The sequence below is a fragment of the Rousettus aegyptiacus genome, unplaced genomic scaffold, assembly GCF_014176215.1.
Source record: "Rousettus aegyptiacus isolate mRouAeg1 unplaced genomic scaffold, mRouAeg1.p scaffold_m13_p_4, whole genome shotgun sequence".
In the NCBI taxonomy this organism is placed as follows: Eukaryota; Metazoa; Chordata; class Mammalia; order Chiroptera; family Pteropodidae; genus Rousettus; species Rousettus aegyptiacus.
In genome coordinates, this window is record NW_023416307.1 from 106,429,507 (window position 1) to 106,451,057 (window position 21,551).

The 21,551-nt window shown below is 38.7% G+C and overlaps 1 protein-coding gene and 1 pseudogene across 6 annotated transcripts in view; both read left to right on the forward strand.

The window, feature by feature from the left end:
* Window positions 1–21,551, forward strand: part of PRICKLE2 (prickle planar cell polarity protein 2) — a 319,733-nt gene that overhangs the window by 240,546 nt on the left and 57,636 nt on the right. The gene's annotated exons all lie outside the window — the stretch shown is intronic.
* On the forward strand, window positions 16,312–16,428 carry LOC118602121 (annotated as a pseudogene).

Here is a 21,551-nt window from a genome sequence, read left to right on the forward strand (position 1 = left end):
CCAGATTATACTTCTGAATAGGTGTTATCCTTTGGAATAGGTAGGTATATAGTTCTCCATTGGTAATTTCTAAGCTGCAGTGGTACCACCCACCACTAGGGGGCATTTTGAAATGTATGTTTGGTAGGAGGTAGTTTTTGTCAAAATGACCAGTCACTCCTCAAGATCCCTGCCCTCCTGGATTTTAATTCATGGGAGCTTGAGATGCTAAACATCTTGGAAAGTACTAGATGATCCAGCACAAAGGAGAACTGATTCCTTCCAAATACCAAGAGTACCACCATTGAAAATCCTAAGCTGAAGGTTTCTGTCTGAATATGTGTTGTTGGTAATTCTCCTCAATATTAAATAAGACGGTAGCAGCCAACCTTCCTGTACATTTGCCTATTCCTCTCCTGAAGAAAAATTCCTAAAGGTGGAATGGTCACATGTAAACCTTTTTTAAGGCTTTTGATTCGTTCTTCCAAACTGCCCTCTGGAAAGGTGCTAGCTGCTGCATCCTTTGGGTGGATAGCCTTCATTAGGTACATGTGGATGGAGTTTTTCTATTAGTTCTTCTGCTCACTTCTCCATGGAAATCCGAAGAGGCCATCAGATTGTTTCTCCTGAGTGAATGGCCTATTCATCGGTGTTTTTTATACTCCAGTATTTGTGGGGGTTTCTCAAATATACATGTCCCCAAATCCTTGATCTCCAAACATTAGTAATTTTACCTTGACCTGAACCGTGTTTTTGCACATAAAGAATAGGGATTTGATTATTTCTCCAGAAATCTCCAGTTTCACTTAAAATTATCTCAAGAAGGATAAAGAGTAGATACCAGGAGTTATTGGCCAGTTTGGGGCTTCCAAAGTATGCTGCTGTAAGTGGCAAAATAAACCATTCAATATTCCCTAAAGATGTGGGTGAATTAGTTGGTTCTGAGCACTGTGAAAGTCTAAAATGTCTATTGGGTACATGAAGTTGTTCATTTGGTTTTTAATATAGTGACTATTACTCATCCATCAGGTGTCAGATTAAATGTGTTTTCTCAAAGAGCTTCTCTGACCTCGCCCACCCCACTCTCAGTAGAAAGTTAGATCCCATTTATGGCAGTCTCTGGAATTTTCCTTATTAGCATTCATGAAACTTGTAATTAGATACTTATTAGTATAATTATTTGTTTAATATTTGGCTTCCCCACTTTGTTTTAAGATCCAAGATGGCAGGGATCTTGTCTGCTGTTTTTTAGGAAGCGTTCAACACCTAGCATAGTGCCTGACACATGGCAGCCACCCAGCAAATATTTGTTAAGAGACAGGAGATGATCTAGAGCCTCTGAAGGACCAGAAATGTTCAGCATTGCATCACATTGAAAAGATAAAAGACTTTTAAATGTTTTTCTACATGAAAAACATTTTATGATTAATTATTATGATCAATTATTCCTGCTTCTCTTAAAAGTGTGTGTTCTAAGCAGATTCTCCTGACCAGCCTGTTTCAGAGATTTCTTAGTTACATTGCAAAGGGGCAGGAGATGGAAGGCATCTCGTGAAGGACTGAGCTCCAGTACAAACCTGTCGCAGTGTTTTCAGCTCCAAGACTTAGGGTCTGGAGCAGGATGAGAGGAGCCAAGGGTCTGGCAAAAGCCCTTCTGTGTCCACACCAGGGGACCATTTGTGTTTCCATCCCAACCTGGGGAGCTGTTGGGAGTCACAGTGTGGGGAGGGATCAGCAGGGCCCAGTGCGAAGAGCCTTGCTTCTGGACTTGGGCAAACGTGGCTGCTGCTCCTTCCCTCTCTGACTTCAGGAAAGTTCAGCTTCCTAGAGCCTGATATTCCTCTTAATAATGATGATGACCATGGAGAAAATGACGAAACTTTCAGTTGGATGTTTGTTATGTGCCATTATTGTGCTTAATTATAATAACCTTATTTGATAATTATTATCCTTGTCCCTGTTTTAGAAGTGAGTAATACAATGTTCAGAGAAGTTCAATAACTTGCCCAAGATCACACAGCTGATGAGCAGCAGAGACAGGTTCAATCTCAGACAACCTGACCTAGGAGCTGATAACTTAGACCTGTAGACCACGGGGCTGATCTGGGTCCCAAATGAGAGCATGTGTACAAAGCTCCTGGTGTGTCTGCACACAGAAACTGCTCAATAAAGTGGCCGTTTTCTTACCTTCCTTCTTGCGAAGCTGTAATAAATGACATTGATCACTCTCGCCCTGAGTGGGCGGGCAGAGGTGGAGAAGGAATTTTGCCTGTTTTTTGCTTGTCAGTTAGGGACGGACAAAGGTTAGATAGGGATGGAAGAGGTGGATTAAACGTAGATTTAATGGAAATCCTGGATTCCTTCTCAACCTTCTCAAAGGCTTTTAAATAAAATAATTTTGAATTCTAGCACTACAGGAGCCATTCTGTTCCCCGGTTTCTTTGCTGTGGGGTTGTTGGAAAGGTGCAGCTTCATGCACATGAAGTCTGGCTCTGTTGAAGCAGAGTGACTTGGACAGGCGCCCAGATGGAGCCACCTGACTCTGACTTCTTCAGCACCCCAACCAGGCTTCAGGGCTGTCTGCTAAAAAGGCGACCGCCACCCACCTTCCTCAGTGCTTATGATCTCCTGCAACATCACAGCCCCCAGGCCTGGGAGGTGTGAGTCCCTGGGTCATTTTCTGTAGGTCACTCAGAGTGCAAAGAGAGCCTTCCCACAAAGAAGAATATTGCAAACTTCCCTTTGGGGAGCAACAGGTCACAAGTGGACCCTGGCTCTGGTCTCTTAACTGTGCCTCAGAGAGCCTCCTTAGCACCTGCCTTTAAGGGGTGGGTTGAGGGCTTCTTGGCAGCATTCTACTGGATTGCATTCTCCCTGATGAGCGAGTAAGGAATGAATCAGAGAGTATGCTGGAGAATTTTGTGAAAAAGAAAAAGCAATTAGGCTTTTTTCATTCATTCGGTTATTCAACTGATATCTAATATGCATCTACTATGTCTAGGTAACATCTACCATGTCTAGGCACTGTCTAGGTAACAGGGATAAATAATAAATGAAATAAGATATCTGCTACATTGTCATTGTAAGGAGGTGTTGGAGGCATGTGAATTAGACAACAAATAATCAAAATAATTCAAGATTGTGATTAAAAAATGAATGTTAGTAATAGTGATAATTATTTAGTGAACTCTTACATGTACCTGGCATTATCCTAGGTGCTCTACAAGTTGTATCTCATTTAATCTAGACTATGAAGAAAATGAAACAGCTTCTGTGGTAATAAACATGGGATGTTGGAGGGATTGCTAATTTAAACCGATTGCTCAGGCATGGCCTCTCTGGGGAGGTAGGTGGTATTTGAGCAGCTACTGAATGACATGAAGAAGCCTGCCATGCAAAGATCTGGTTTGTTGCTGAAGTCACTCATTTGTGTGCAGCTCAGAAGTGAAATGAAATTAGTATCAACTTTGTATCTGCGCAAAGAATTTGGGGAAAATGTTGTTGGACGGGTTGGGGAGAAATGAATGGAGCCCATGCAGTGTCTTACGATTGCCAAGGCTTCCATGGATGTGAGAACTAGAAAGTCTCACTACTATGCTTGTTCCTGGGAAGTCAAAGGAGCCCCTATCATGCATCACCTTGATGCTTCTGCCTCTGCAGGTAGAAATAAAGCAACACAGAGTCTCCATTTAGAGACTAGAGAGGTAACAAGGAACCTTTCATATGACGAGTGCATAGCAAAAACTCCACATATGTTTGCATCTGCCCCTTTTGTCACATGCCCTGCCTTCCAAAATGTGAGCCTGTGGGAGGGAGATGTACACCGCCTTGTTCAATGCTATTGCTTGGTGCCTAAAATAATGTCTCATATATATTACTCATTCAGTAAACAAATGCTAAATGAATAAACAATCACATTTAATCCTTGTACAAATTTCCCACTTTTCCAATGAAGACCTTGCAGCTCAGAGAGGATCAGAAACTTGCCCAAGATACCACAGCTGGTAAGAGGCAGAGCCAAGATTCACACTAGCTGTCTGTCCCACTCCAGCGCCCATTCAGGCTCTTCCGCCTCCACCCTCCCTCTTCCATGGTGATCCACCCAGGATATCAGGTCTAAGGAAGGCAGCTTAGCGTGTGTGAGGAGAGGAAACAGCATGTGTCATACAAGGCTCTTTCATTCTTAGGAGAGGGAAATTTCTCCTAATCTCAGGTTGACCTTGGTGACTAAGGAATTCCTCTTTTCCCCACCTCCAGTTTCCCCATCCCTGCAGGAAACAGCATGGCCCTCCCTTCAAAGGCTTGTTTTCCTTACAGTGATCTCTGTTTATCTCTGTCTCTTCCCATTCTCTCATCCTGGCTGGGAGCCCACATGCTGAGAACTACATTTCCTCTACTTCCTCCTGCTGCCCTCATGTTCCTGGTACTGTGTCACGTACCTGGGCACTCAGCAGTGATATTCATTCCTTCAGCAAATATTTAGGGAGTGCCAGCTACATGCAAGGCACTTTTCCAGGGACAAACAAGTATCTGTGCCCTTGTGGAGGTGCCATTCTAGTGGAGGATACAGACAAATTAACAATTGAATGAATAAGACACTTTCAGAAAGTTATGTGCGCTGAGAACGCAGTAAAAAAGAGTGACGTGATTTAGAGCCAAGGTTAACAAACTTTTTCCTGTAAAGAGTCAGATAATAAATATTTTAGGCTTTGTGGGACATGCAGCCCCTGTTGCAGATGCCCAACTCTGATGTCACTACATGAAAGCACTCATATACTATCTGTAAATGAATATGCATGGCCATGTGACAATAAAACTTTATTTACAAAAACAGGCAGTGGGACCAATTTTATCCACAGGCTGTAAATTGCTACTTCCTGATTTGGAGAATCTACTGTAGATAGAAAGGGCCACTGTGAAGAGGCAATATTTGAGCTGAGTTGTTAACATGGAATGATGGTTAAATCTTCAGATTGCCGGCCTAGTCCTGCGGTTTTCAGAGTGCATTAGCACCAGCAGCACTAGTATCACCTAGGAACTTATTAAAAGTAAAGATTCACAGGTCTTGCCCTAGACTTCTTGAACCTGAACTCTGGAGGTGGGCCCAGCAGTCTGTCTCAGCATGGCCTTCAGTGTTTCTGCTGCATGCTGAAGTTGAGAACTGCTGTCAGGAAATGGAAAAATGACAGTGTTGGAAATATATGGGGCCAGATCTTCTCTCCACCGCTTACTAGCTCTGTAACCTTGGCTGCCCTGAGCTTTAGTTGATTGTCTGTAAAATCGAGAGGCTTACACTCATGTCTAAAGGAACCGTAAGAATAAATGAATTACTCCCTTCCATTCCCAGCATCTTGCCCCCCGACTGACTTTCCCTGAATGTGGCCTGAATACAAGGCTGTTTGTTAAAGGATGATTCAAAATGCTTTTAAAATCCTTTCATTTGTCCTGCTTCCTCAGCCCTCTCCTTGCTCTGTTCACCCAGATGATGGTTTTGTCCCTGTTACTTTGGAGCCATGCATTCTATAGCTAAGGCTCACCACTGGGAGGGGGTCACAGTGCCAAGCACCCAGTTTTACCATTCACTTTCAGACAGTTGACAGTTTTCTCTTTTTATGTGAGAAGCTCTATTTATACCAAGATGGACAGAAGCTGGCAGATGTGAGGGAAGGGAGAGAAGAATGACAAAGTAGTTCATCTCTCTAAGCCTTTTAGGTGGTCTGGTTCATAGGGAGGAAACGCACATTCTAATAGCCCCTCTAAAAACCCCACAAAAACTATTATTAGACTCACCAGCCATTTGCAGTATCATCTTCATTTCATTACTCTATCAGCTCATGCTGAGCTCAAAATGGAATTTCATGGCTGCGGTGAGATGCATGCTTCTCCAACTGGATTGTATTAAATTTCTTCTAAGCTGCATCTCCTGTGTTAGCCTTCGCTGTCACTCACCCCAGTGTTTTCAGTGCAGTGTGAGAGATGAATGGGGAAGGGAGGTAAGAAGGAGATAGGAGACCCCAAACCATCTCCTGACTAGTTCTCAGGAAGCCAGTCACATGAATGATGCTGTGTTTATCTTGGCTCCAGAAATGTACTAAGTCATCGGATGGCAATGGGAAATATGTCTCTCTGTGCTGCATTCAATAAAACTGCCTGTAAATGAACTTGTTTTCAACATAGCTGTCAGAGGTTGGACTAGAACCTGGGTTCAGGCTTAAGGGCCTCTGCCAGATGAAGTCAGAGCAACGTGGCCAGATTCCACCAGCAGGGCCTTGTCAAGGCTCGCGTGCAGAGTATGAGGCCCTGAGAAACCAAGGCTCATTTACAAGCGCAGGGAGGGAGACTTGCCTCAGAATTCCCAGCTTTCAAGACAGATGGTTTTAACCTTTACAGTAAATGTGTTCTGGGATCCTTGAAACTGGGAGTGGGCCTCTGGACTCGGACTTCCTACATGAGTTCATAGCCACACACCCTTTCTGCTGACTGAGCAGCCTACACTGTGGGCTGATGTGAGAGTTGATTTACTACAAGATGATCTCCTCTGCCTTGTGACTCGTGAGATATTTTCACTAGTTTCATAAGATGGTGAGATGAATCTGCCATCAAATCAACTAATAACTAACTTCGTCCGTCTATTCATTTATCTGTGCATTCAGCCATTTATTCATTCAACAGTTTATTTTATTTTATTTATTTTATTTTTTTTAATTAATGCATTTATTTATTACGGTGAAATTGGTTAACAAAATCCAATAAGTTTCAACTGTACACTTTAACAATAAGGCATATATATATATTTACACTGTGTATTCACCTCCCATAGTTAGATTTCTTTCTGTCACCACATCTTTGACCCCCCTACCTTCTGGTAACCACTAGTCTGTTGTCCATGACCATGATGAGTCTCTGTTTGTTTGTCCCATTCATTTGTTACTTTTAGGTTTATATCCTACATATATGTGATACCATGTAATTTTCAGCTTTTTCTCTGGCTTATTTTGCTTAGTATGATTATCTCAAGGTCCATCCATGTTGTCGCTAATGGCAGCATTTCATCTCTTCTTATGGCCGAGTAATATTCCATTGTATATATGTAGCACCGCTCTGTTAGCCAATTATCTATCATAGGACACTTTGGCTCCTTCCATGTCCTGGCCACTGTGAATAATGCTGCTTTTGAACATCGATGTGCAAATATCTTTTCAGATATGGGTTTTCAAGTCTTTGGAGTAAATACCCAGTAGAGGGATTGCCAGATCGTATGGTAGATTCACTCTTAGTTTTTTGAGGAATCTCCATACTGTTTTCCGTAGTGGCTGTACCGATTTGCAGACCCACCAGCAGTGTATAAGGTTTCCTTTTTCTCTGCATCCTTTCTGACATTTGTTATTACTTGTCCTGTTGATTATAGCTATTCTAACATGTGTGAGATGGTATCTCATTGTGGCTTTGATTTGCATTTTCCTAATAACTAGTGATGTTGAGTATCTTTTCAAATATTTGTATGTCCTCTAAGGAGAATTGTCTGTTCAAGTCCTTCAACAGTTGTATATTAAGTGCCCATATGTGAAAGTCCTTACTCAAGTTGTGATTTTGGTGTGGCTGTTTACCAGGTCTAGTGTAAAATCAAAGCTTCCCAACCCCTGTCTTTATGGTGTGCTTTTGTGTGGCATGGAGTTCACAGGAAGATGTAGAATCTCTCTTTGTGGAAGACCCACACTCGCTTTAGGCTTTGCACTGGCCTCTTGTACCTTCTAAATTCCTATCCTTCTGAGCACATTCAAGAGTGTAAGCTTTGACATTAACTAGCTCTATGTTCAAATTTTAGCTGTACTACTCTTGAATATTGGCCTAGTTAATCCTCTATGAACTTTCATTTCACCATTTGAAAAATAAGAATGTTATTGCCTAACTACAGTGTGATTGTAAGGATTAAACAAGACAATACCTTAAACCTGGGGCTTTAAAAATGGCAACTTTTAGTTTTTTTAATAGCCAGAAACTGGAAACAACCCAAACATCTATCAATAGATGAATGGATAAACAAATTGTGTTATATCCATATAATAGATTACTACTCTGCAATAAAAAAGAATGAACTCTTGATATTTACAACGTGAATGAATCTTAAAATCATTAATCTGAATGGAAGAAGACAGACCCCCCAAAAATGTATACTGTAAGATTCTATTTATATGAAACTCTAAAAAATGTAAACTAATCTATAGTGATAGAAAGCACATCAGTTGTCACTTGGAGTAGGAGAGGTGGGGAGGAGTGGAAGGGAGAGTTGATAAAAGGATAGAGGAAACTTGAAGGTGATAAGTGTTTTTACTATCGTGATTATATTGATGGTTTTGTAAGTACTGTATGTGTATGTTAAAACTTGTTAAATTGTATACTTTGAATATATGTGGTTTATTGTATTTCAAATATCTCAGTAAAGTGATTAAATGAATGGATGAATAAAGCTGCTCCTTAGCAAACAAGAAGGCAAGCATCCTCCCAAGTCAATGGTCGAGTCTTCCTAAGATTCTCAGGAAGTAACTGAGCCTTTTGGCCAAACACTGCTAAAAAAGAATTGCTCAGTATTAATTACACTGGATGGCACTACAAAACCATTTCCACAGACTGGCTCATTTTTTCATCTCTGTTAATTCCCCAGGACAGTGCCTAATATGTAGTTGGCACTCAATAAATAGTGATGATAGTTGTTATTGCTATGGCAGTTAGAAAGACAGATTGAAACTCAGTGATCAGGTCTTGCAAAGGAAAGCTAATTATCCAAGCAATCTCTGAACCTACATTTCCTGAACCAAAAAAGATAAATTTATAGGCTCTCAGCTTGGAAAAGGATCAGGATTGCCACATAGAGTTGTAAGGTTTGTGCTTTGCACAAAGGTACCTGGCCAAGGAGGAGGTTAGGGGCTGCTATTCTCCCTGGGCTCTGATGTTTAATATAAGACACCATATAGTTTACCTATCTGCCAACACTGGAGGCTTGCTTTTTCTAATTTTTGGTTGAGAGGGTGTCTTTCTAATTTCCGAAAAGGTACCAAAAAATCTAGCAGCAACAAGAAGAAACTGTCAATATTAACTAGCCTAGCTCAGTGATGACTATTCATTTCTTCCCTACGGTCCTGAGGTTCTGGGAAACCTCCTCTCTGACTCTTGACAAAGCACGTTAGGAAAAGAAGTGGTGCCTTCATCCTCACTGGCATCAAGTGATTGGTGCATGGACGAAGGTGGATTATGATTTTTCTGATTTCGCGGATCAAAATTCTGAACACCTTGGGCCCTTTCGTGTTCTTATTCCTTCTCCATAATTTTTCCAAATCATTCCAACCATCATAGCCTTAGAGAGAGAGGCAGATAGGGAAAGGAATTGACATGCCAACCAACTAATTTTGCCTACTGCTCGGCAACTCTGTTCATGTTATTTGAAGATGAGGGTCAAGTCAAACTATGCGGATAAATTGGAGCTTGTGCTTATGCATGGTTTTGAAGCGCCCATCCTCTCCTAGACTCTATTGCCATATGGATAGTCAAAAATTCATCTGGATGGGGAAAATGGCATGAGAAACTGCTCTGCTGAAATATGGTCATGAGTAGTCTTTCCCAAGCATAGTAGTTAAAAGCCATAGCTGTAGTTCCAAACACACCTGGGACCTAGTCCATCTCTGCCATTCTCTGGCTGTATTTATGATTGGAGCAAGTTATTGTACCTTGGTGAAGCCATTCTTTCTCTTCTATAAAATGAAGATAGTAATGGTCCCTGCCTTGTAGGGAAATGAATACAGTGCCTGGCATTCCAGGAAATATTAATTGGAAAGGCCAGTAGGTGTGTAAAAACACTTTTCTTAGACCCATCTGGACAAACAAAACTGAGATCAAAGCCTGAAGCTCTCGTTCAGAGATTTGGAGGGAAGGGGAGAAGAACTATAGAAATTAGACTGCAAACATTTTATTGAACCTAAACCTTGCACTTGCTATTTTAGAAAATCTCAGAAAAAGTTGTGACTTGAACATTGTCCCATAAAGCCAGAATTTAGGGAACAGAGTTAATTTACTTCCTCCCTTTTTCCCTTACAATATCTGGGGGAAACACCCAAGGACTATAGATCAGGAGAATACATAGAAAAGGAGACATTCAAGTCCAGAAACAGTTATGGATCAGAAAAAAGTTCATTTTAAAAAAGTGATATATCTAAGTGACCTTGACCAAATTTACTGTTTGGAAAATAAGCATGTGAAATCTTTTCTTCCCAATATAAAGGAAGAATAAGCAGGTAATGTTTCTAAATTATTAGAAGAAAGGTGATAAAGTTAATAAATAATAATTACTATTAATAAACTCTATAGCCTTCATAACTTTTGTCTTTTCAACCTATCAATACCTCAGAGAGGAATCTTACAACCTCCCATTGTGTTTATAAATTTGTTTCTCCTTCTATTTCTGTCTTTGTTTTATATATTTTGAGGCTTTATTTTTAGGTGCCTTGAAGTTTTTGATTACACTATATTTTTCATGTAGTGTTTTTCGTTCATTATTTTGTAACATCCCTTTTTATGGTTTTTTTTTTTTGCATTTAACTTACGTTAACATGAAAATCATTTTTGTAGTTCTTAAAAAGTTTATGAACAGCTGCATTAAGAGTATTTTCCAGAAATATAAGTAGTGAACTGGTGGCTATTAGAAAGTGAGCAACAAATTATATCACTAATAATTTTGAAATGACCACGGATCTATTAATTGTAACATCCCCTTTTATCTTTCCTAGTTATATTTAAATTCTTGATTGTACAATATTAACATTGTAGACCAGCTTTCTTTTGGTGATTAAATGCAAGATTGTACTTTTCCATTCTTTTTCAGAGTTGATGTTCACTATTATTTTATATTAGTTTCAGGTGTACAGCATAGTGGTTAGACATTTATATAATTTATGAAGTGATCCCCCTGATTAGTCTAATACCCGCCTGGCACTATACATAGTTATTATAATATTATTGAATGTGTTCCCTGTGCTGTACATCACATCCTCATGACTGTTTTGTAACTATCAATTTGTACTTCTTAATCCTTCACATTTTTCATGCAGGCCCCCAACCCTCCCTTCCATCTGGCAATCACAAGTTTGTATCTATCAGTCTGTTTTAATTTTGTTTATTCATTTATTTTGTTTTTTAGATTCTACATTTAAATGAAATCATATGGTATTTGCGTTTCTCTTTCTGGCTTGTTTCACTTAGCATAATACCCTGTAGGGCCATCCATGTTGTTACAAATGGTAAATTTCATTTTTTATGGTTTAGAATATTCCATTGTGTGTATGTGTGTGTGTATGTGTATGTATGTTTGTGTATGTATGTGTGTGTGTGTGTGTGTGTGTATAATAGTCAAGAAAATAGAACAACTTCTTTATCCAATCGTCTAATGATGGGCACTTAGGTTCCTTCCATTTCTTGGCTATTGTAAATAGTGCCGCAGTGAACATAGGGTTGCATATGTCTTTTTGAATTAGCGTGTTGGGTTTCTTTGGATAAATACCCAGAAGTGCAATTGCTGGGTCATAAGATAGTTCAATTTTTAATTTTTTGAGGAACCCCCAAACTGTTTTCCATAGTGGCTGTACCAGTTTGCAGTCCCACCACTAGTGCACAAGGGTTCCCTTTTCTCCACATCCTTGCCAATACTTGTTACTTGCTGATTTACCGATGATAGCCATTCTGAGAGGCATGAGGTGATATCTCATTGTGGTTAAATTTGCATTTCTCTGATGATTAGTAACATTGAGAATCTTTTCATACGTCTATTGGTTTCTATGTGTCCTCTTTGGAGATATGCCTAGTAAGGTCTTTTGGTCATTTTTAAATTAGATTGTTTGGGTTTTTTTAGTATTGATTGATATACTTTTCTATTCTTTCATTTCAACCTTTTCTTGTGGAAAGCAGCATGTGATTGATATTGTGTTTTTCTTTTTAATCCAAACTGATTATCTTTTAATTGATGGATACAATATATTGACATTTATTATGATAACTTAGATAATTATTACTGCCACTCCTTTCTGTTTTATGTTTGCCATCTTTTCTCTACTGTTTTCTATTTTCTTGACTATTATTTTTAGTGAAGTTTTCCCAATTTCCTTCATTTTCTGTTACTTGTTGGAAAGCTATAGAATATGTTTCTATTCTTGTAGTGGCTACTGCCAATTCTCAACATCCAGCCACACTGGATCCCTTGCCCCTTTCAAATATCCCAAGCTTCCTGCAACCTCAGGGCCTTCCCACTTGCTATACTTAGTACCTTGCCTCCCAAATTTATTCATTTTTAACAAATATCCAGTTATTCAGTGTCTCTGTCTTTTTTCTAAATATGATAGAGACCTTATGTGATGTACCTTTTAGCTCCATTTATTAGATTACTCATGAAAGAGTTTTCCTACCATCTTGAATAGTCTGCATTTCAGCATACTTCTGAGCCATCTTACCTGACTTTGAGTTCAGATTTTCTCTTGTCTCAGTAAAATATAATTTTGGATAGTTTCTCTTTAAAACAAAATCACATAAATAGTAATAATTTTAGGATCATTTCATGTCTTTTATTTTTACATCCTTGCTTTCTTCATTTAACTTAGATAAGAACCAATTCTGAAATGCCCCATTATTATTTCCTAAAAACGTAGGTGTAAATTTAAGACTTTTTTTTTTATTTCTTGTGTACTCCCAATAAAGGTTTAGAGGAGCTTTCAGTAGAAAGTATAAAATATGGGTAAGGAATGCTATAGGCAACAAAGAGAGAGGAAATAATTATAACAGAAGACCAAGACTAAAGGCTGCTACTACAACTGGGCATTGTCACTAGCTCAGCACTAATAATATCTACTGTTTTTTGGATGAGACTGTGATCACATATGGATAAGCGTTGTTTTAAACTTGATGTGAGAAATGTCCAGATGCCAAAGAGACCTGCCAGAACTGCCTGTTTGGGTCTTAACCCAGTTAGCTGATCATGAGTTCTGTTCTCTTGCAGTTATTGACTAATACATTTGGTTGTGCTTCTCATGCTGCTCCAAAAGTAATCAGAAAATTCCGCCATGAGGTAGGAAGAGGTGCTATATAAATACTCCAAATAACTGAGTTCCCAATTCTCATTGTTAAAGAGTCTTAATGGCTGGGGCCAGAGTCTCCCCATGCAATCTCTGTCTTATGAAAAACAGAAGGAAAATTGCTTATAAAAGGACTTAAGTGTAAGTGTAGATATATTGTCTGACTCATTTTTTTCTCCCACTGATTTTCACCATAATTTCAGAGAAGTGTTACCACAGAAGAACATTTGGTCCCAACATGCAATAAAAATCACTCTCAACTAGTCAAATTCCTCAAAACAGGAAGAGAATAGTGGTTGCTGGGGATGTGGGGGTGGGGAATGGGACGTTAATGTTTAATGGGTATGGAGTTTTAGTTTGGGACAATAAAAGGGTTCTGGATGGTGGTGATGGTTGCCCAACAATGTACTTAATGCCACTTAAATATGCTTAAAGTGGTAAATTTTATGTTATCTGTATTGTACCAAAAATATAAATAAATACCTGAAGTAAAATAAAATTTTAAAACATTGAGACATTTCTTCAAGGACCACATGGTTTTTCTTGGGGGTGAACCTGAGCACATTAACTTCTCTTACATAGATCTCAAAGAAAAAAAATTGTCTAGCCTAAGTCAGTTCGCATGACCCTTACTGCATAACATATGCACATAACATTCTAAGTGCCCATGCTTCCACACAACACAGTTGATTTCTGCCTTCTTTGGAATTCCAACTGGTCCATGTGGCTTTCATGATTAAGTAGCCTCTCTAGCCTGTTTATTATTCAAAGTTTTAACAGGAATCACAGAATGAACTATAACTATATTGGTCATTGATTCATAAAATACTCAGAGCAGAGGTAACTGTGACTGGTTTATGGAGACAGTGGGGTAAAATGGGAAGAGCAAGAGCTTTGAGATCAGACCTGAATGTAAATCATAGCTCAGCCCTTTACTCTTGAGCAAGTCAAATAGATTGTAATCTAGGTGATGAGAATCATCACCTAGGTTAGCAATTTCACCTGTCAAAATTTGTTTGTAACCCCAAAATCAATACTTGCAGTGCTTTCACATTCATTCTCCAGTGTGTAAAGGGGGCAAAATTTTGAATCGCCCCACCTGCACATTGCCAGCTGAGGTCTTTTCAGCTCTCATACAATTAGCAAGTGTACTTTTTTTGTCTGTTTAGTACCACGTTTTTTGCATTTGTGCTTTTTGTTGATGATTTCATTCTTTAAAATGTCCCCCGAGCTTAGTGCTGAAGCTGAAGTGCTGCCTAGTAGTGTTCCTAAGGGCAGGAAGCCTTTGGGATGCCTTATGGAGAAAATATGTGTGTTACTCTTTTGTGACCATGAGTTAATAGTGGTGTTGACTCTGAATTCGATGTTAAAGAATCAACAAAATATATTTCCTTAAACAGAAACACATATAAAACAAAGGCATGGATTGAGCCGCTGACAAAATGTTGTGACCAAAGGCTGGCAGGAACCTATCCCTGTGTGTCCCCTGGGAGCAATGGTTCTATATTCATTAATTCAATGTTCACTGTGACTTTACAAAACATAACTACCATAAATAATGAGAATCATCTGTATTCCTCTTTCCAAAAGGTAATCTATTCTTCACACATCACTCCATTCTTTTCCTGCTGTGGTAGAGATTCAAACTATTCACAAACGATCAGCTTCCTCTTCTTCCAGGCATGGTGTGTGTGTGGCTGGGGTGGGGTAGGGTGGGACTGGGGCTGCATATACTTTCTCACCCCCATGCAAATTAGGCATGGCCATTTGACTTGCATTGCAAATGAAATGTATGCAGAAGTCATATGCATCACATCCAGGTAAAAGTGTTTCATTGCCAGTGTTCAGTTCCAATCTTCATTTTTCCTGCTGATATGGAAGTACATATACTAATGTGGAATCTTCATCACCTGAGTCTCTGCCTACCTAAATCAGACATGTAGTGTGAGTGAGAAATAAAACTGCGGTGTGAATAAGGGTTTAATGCCCAGGATATAAAGTACTCCTATAACTCACCAACAAAATAAAAACCAACATGAATAGACATTTTTTTAAATGACAAGTATTGGCAAGGATATGAAGAAATTGGAACTGTCATACGTGTACATTACTGGTGGGACGGTAAACCACTGCAGCCACTGTGGGAAACAGTTCCTCAAAAAGGTAAACATAGATTTACTGTATCCAGCAGTTTTGCTCCTAGCTATATACCCAAAAGAACCAAAACCAGAGATTCAAACAGATACTCATATCCCAATGCTCATTGAAGCATTACTCGCAAATAGTCAAAAGAGTAAAACAACCCAAGTTCCATCAGTGGATGAACAGATAAACAAAATGTGGTAATATTCATGCAATGGAGCATTATTCAGCTGTAAAAGTAATGAAGTTCTGACAGATGCTGCTACATGAATGAACCTTAACAACATTATGCTAAGTGAAATAAGTCAGAAAAAATTATACTATTCCACTTAGATGAAATATCTAAACTAGGTAAATTCATAGAGACAGAAAATAGATTAGAGGTTACCAGAGGCTGGGAGGAGGGAGAAATGAGGAATTATTGCTTAATGGATGGAGAGTGTCTGTTTAATATGATTTAAAAGTCTTGGGAAAAGATAGTGGCGTGGTTGTATAACATTGTGAATGTAATTAACGTCACTAAATTCTACACTTTCAAATGATTAAAACGGCAAACCTTATATGTGTTTTACCTCAATAAGGAAATTTAATTTTTTAAAATAAAAAACAACTGTGGTGCAAAGCTATGGTATTTTGGTGCTGTTTGTTTCTGTGGCATAATCGAGCTCATCTTACCTAAACCTTCCTGTCTATTTCTCTGGAATGGAATAATGTATGAAGTTTAGAGCTTTATGGCCACATCTAACCTTGAACCTACAGTATTGCCCTCACTGATCTTTTGGCCTCTCAGAACAGGGAAGACTAAATTCTTACAGTTATATCCATGATACATTTGAAACTTAAAGGGGCAGAAAGTGTAACTCAGGCTGAAAGTAGCCATGGCGGTCACTTATAATATATAAATGAACTCCTTAGGTTTTATACTTTTCCATGGGTTCATACTTTCAGTTATTTTAATGCGCAGAAATGAAACTGCCTTAAATGAACTGATTCCAAACAAAGATCACTTGTATTTTAAAATAGGTTTCCAGTAATGCCCTATGATTAACAAGTTCCAGACTATTCAATAAAGAATTTTTAAGTCTACGGCCATGCCACCCTGAACACACCCAATATCATCTGATCTCAGAAGCTAAGCAGAGTTGGGCCTGGTTACTACTTGGATGGAGACCATCAAGAATACCAGGTGCTGTAGGCTTTAAAAAATAATAAAAAAATAAAGAATTCTTGGGGTCAGGGATATCTGTCATTAGGCATCTCTTTGGACAGTTAAAGAGTTGAATTTGTCCTGAGATTTCTTCTGTTGCTGCTTTCTAAACTTCCTTTGGAAGGCTTTTATATGATGTTGTGAATCTGTACTTACTAATAATAGAGGGGAGAAATGGACTAGGTATGTTGTGTGTGAAGTACAGAATCAAAGCAATGATCCACCACACAGGAAAAATACCACATAGGAAACTCCTAAGGAGTCCACCTAGGAAAGAGGTAACTCAGACTCAGATATTTATTGGAAACACAGATTTCCAAGTATCCGCCCAAAATTAGAGTCTCCTCTTTCTTATTGACAAAATCTGATTTTATTTTGGGCAGCGATATGCTCAACTAAGGATTACATTTTTCAGCTTCTCTTGGAGCTAGGTCTATCCAAGGGGTTATAAATAGAAGATAGTGCTTGCAGGAAATCTCCAACTGAAAGATAGGTCTTTTGCCCCTTGCCCTTACCTATCTTCTTGCCTGGAATATGAACATGATGGCTGGAGCTGCAGCAGCCACTTTGTGATTTTTGAGCATAAATGCCCCCAAACACTTAGGATGGTGGAAATGATAGAAAAACCCTCGATGCTTGATGGTTTTTACAAAATGCTGTATCAACCCTAGACCACTATACTTATGTTATTACTAGCAGCCCAATACAATTCTGATCTCTAATATTGTTATTTTCAGTTATAATACTGATCTGACAATTATATACAGGCTTACAATCAACAGTATATTTGCATTCTGTTATCACTTCTAATCCTTGAAACCCTATGTGATGAGTTACTCTAGTGCAATTTCTCGAGTCTTAGAGATGAGGACATTGAAGCCCAGAGAAGTTAGATAAGTTGGCAAAAGTTGTAGACTTAGCATTTTTCAAGACTCAAACATTAAACATTAAATGCAGTTTCTTTCTCCAATACTGCAGGCAGGTATTAACATAGTTGATGTTTGAGTAACTATCCCAGAAGTGGAGAATCTTTTTCCATTTTTAAGTTAGAATCACTGACCTATGAGAACACAATTAGCCAGTCATTTGCTAGCTTAAAAAAAAAAGAAGAGTTTATTAAGATTTGAGGTAGAGGTAGAGTTTTTTGGTATATTTCCTCTTCATGGAGATCTACAATATGTTCAATTCACATCGTTTTTGACCTTAGAAGAAAAAACAAAACACGTGCCCATAGATAAATGGCTGAATGTTTTTTTTTCTGTTCTGTTTTAGGTCTAGGGATTTAAAAAGGAAACAAGGGAGCAAAGGAAAAGATATATAAAGAAGGGGTAGAATTCTGGTGAGAAGGAGGAGATATGGAAAAGACTAGGAGACTGAGAACTGTAAATATTTTGAAGTATATGTCAGCTGAGGTAGATAACTTGGCTTCATGTGCTATTTGCTAGAACCAGCAAAGACAGAGTAAACAACAGATAGTTGTCATCATACCTTTGGCAATAGTCTTTCTGTGTTTACAGCTCTTCTATTTTCACCCTTTTAAAGAGGATTTGCCAAAGAAACTGATTATATAAGTTTCCATCAGCAATGTGCAGGAACTGGCTTATGCAGTATCACAAAATCCAATTGGTCAGTTTTCAAGAATTCAGTAAGCCCGTTATTAAATATAGCCATTTTTAAAACTTAATTTTGCAAACTTATAATTAAATTATATTACAAACAAAGGTAATGAATAATCAAAATTCTCACTTGATAATTACTTTCCAATATTTCACTATTATCTATCCTCTTGAGGTTATTTTATCTATTCTATATGGTGAAAGTACTGTATAATGGTATACTATATAATGGTACACCATGGAAATTGTCAAATGCTACAGATTTAGAAATTTATTGTTTTATGAAACTGTCATGTTTTTGTCTGCCTCCAATAGCTTTTGCATTATTTTAACTTTGCATTATAGTCATTTGCCTACTTATCTTATATACTTTACTGAAATATAACTTGGAGACATTTTTGATTGTCACAACTGGGTGTGTGTGTGTGTATGTGTGTGTGTGTGCGCACACATATGTGTTATTGTTGCATAATGGGTCAAGGCAGGGATGGTGTTAAACCTTCTACAATGCATAGGACAACTTCCACAGGAAAGAATGATCTGAATCTTAAAATGTCAATAGTGTTCATGGCATTTATGCACAAATAAAAATAGTTTCTTATTTATATGTATGACCTTTCCCCACAAGCACTCAACAGTTTCTTACACATAGTAGGCTGTTTTAGTCTGCTCTAGCTGCCATAACAGAATGCCACAGACTGGGTGGCTGAAACAATGGAAGTTTATTTTCTCACAGTTCTGGATGCTGGAAGTCCAAGATTAAGGTGCCAGCAGGCTTGGTTTCTGGTGAGGACTCTCTTTTTGGCTTGCAGACAGTGACCACCTCGCTGTATTTTCACATGGTCTTTTCTCTGTGCACGCATATTCTGGTGTCTTTTCTTCTTATGAGGACTGCAGTCCTTTCTGATTACAGCCCCACTCTTATGACTTTGTTTAACCTTAATTGTCGCTTTAGAATTTCTGTCTTCAAATAATGGCACATTAGGGGTTAGAACTACAACATATGAATTTGTAGGGGAGAAGGGCACAATTGAGGAAATAGCATAGACGTTTATGACTTAGGCATTCAGTTGCTCGAAAGCAAGAAATATACAGCCTTCAGTGTGTACCTGTCTCTGTGCTAATTACATATCATCTGAGCCTCATAACATTGCATCAGGGTAAATATTATTGCCCCCATTTTACAGATGGAGTTATTGACTCTATAAAAGAAACAAATAACTTGATCAGCTATGTACAGATGGTAAGTGTTCAATCCAGTATTCAGACCTAAACATTGTGACACCAGAGTCCAAACACTTTACCACTGTAGGGAAGAGTCCAAACACTTTACCACTGTAGGGAACTGCCATCCTGCTTTAGACATACATATATGTATGTGTGTACTTTGTCTAACAGCAATATTGAAACCGGTACCAAAATAAGTAAGCAAATGTTGGGGAATTTTTAGTAGGGTATGTATGCAAATGTGCAGACATTCTGCAAAGAACGTTTTGGGAAAATTGGGGCGGGGGAGTCTTTATGTAGTTGTAGCTTAAAGGAAAAGTGTTTAAACTCCAAGTTCTTCTATTTCCAGAACCTTTTCTTTAAGATAGGATGAAATAAATAGCTGTCAGATAATGCTCCAAACTAAATGGAAAGTAATTTCTAGCTAAATACTGAGCTTTAATATTCTAAATTTAAAAATTTAAAAGCTAAAAGGTTTGGAAAGAGAGTAAGCACTTGAGAAAGAGCAGGCACAGGAGCAAAACAACTCACATTTTGAATTATAGTGCCTGCTTAGGATGTAATGCGATTATTTTCTTCCAATTTGTTCGAACAAAGTTGACTCAACTTGAAAGAAATTCTCTGGCTTCAAATACAAATGAGTGTTGTTTTTTGTTCCTTCCTCTTAAAGAAATAATACACTGACAGTTATTCCATTCATCCGCCTCTTTGCATCTCTTCCATCTACCCTACACCATAATCTTTGCTGAAAAAGCAAGCGCTTCGGTGAAATGAAAAGGAAGCTCAGTGAGTTTTACTCGGGTTCCTCCTGAAACCTCGCCTATGTATTCTCTTACTTCATAACTATGTCTAAATCTTTTGATAAGCCAAAAAGTAAGAAAAATGAGATTTGAATATAGTACACATTCACTCAACAAACATTTGCTGAGCACCTACTACGTGCTACACCCTCTTCTCGGTTATATAGTGAACAAAGTCCCAGGCATTCACATTTTAGAGGGAAGAAAGAGAGAATTAAGAAGTGGGTAATGCATCAGCATTAAGTTCTTTGAAGAAAAGCAGGTTAAAGATTTATCCACTTTAACACTATTGGCATTTTGATCTAGATCATTATTCACCGTGGAAGCTGTCCTATGCGTTATAGGAGGTTTAGCAGTATCACTGGCCTTGACCCACTATATGCCAGTAGTGCATGCATACACACACACACACACTCACACTCACACACACACACACACACTCAGTGCCAGTTATGACAATCAAAAATGTCTACAGATGTTGCCAGATATCATTTGAGAATCAATTGTATCCCCTGATTGAGAGGGCTGATCTAGAGAGTAAGAGATGGGGGTGCTAATGTATTTAAGGTAAGGAGGACCTCTCCAATAAGGTGACCTTTAAGCAAAGACTGGAATAAGTGAGGATGGGCATTATGTAAATATCTGGGAGAAGAATGTTCCCAACAAAGGAAAGGCTAGTGCAAAGGCTCTGAGGTGAGAGGAACACAAGGAAGCCATTGTGAGCAGAACTGAACAAAAGGAATATAGCGATGTGGTCAGCTAGGACTTAAAGAGGCAAGATCACGATCCCGTAGTAAGGACTTTAGCTTGGAAGCAGAGGGGAAACAGAAGTCATTAAGGGTTTTGAGAAGAACAGTGACATGCCCTGATTTATATTGAAATAGGGTTGTTCCTGCTGCTAAATAGAGAATTAGCTGTGGGGACACAAAGGAGAAAGCCTGAGTCCAGATGCAGCCATGGCAGTAATTCCAGGAGCACTTAGTCGTGCTTAGATGGGTTGTTGAAGGGGTGGGGGAAGTAACTGGATTCCGGAAATGTTTTGAACCTATATCTGACATGATTTGCTGTTGACTTAGACATTGGATGAGAGGGAAAAAAAGCAGGGGTGGAGTCTAAAATACTCCTCTTTGAAAATACCCCAACTGAGCTTTTATTTCTGATTTTTGATCAGAATCCTGCAGGAGTTTAAGCATGATAGAGACATTGTTTAGGCATTAGGTTTTAGATTATTATTTCCTAAATTACTTCCTGAGTAAACCAATTAAAATTATAATGAGGGTCTCCAAGAGAAACAGAAAGGAGCCAAACTCTGTATAATTTTACCTCTTAGATACACTTAACAGCACTTTTCTCCTATTACCTAGGGAATTAAATTCTGGCAAGTAGGGGGAAAAGGAACAAATGGGCTCTCCAAAGCTTCCCATCACCACTTGCTCATAGCTATAATGCTATCCAATTGTTCTCTAGGTCC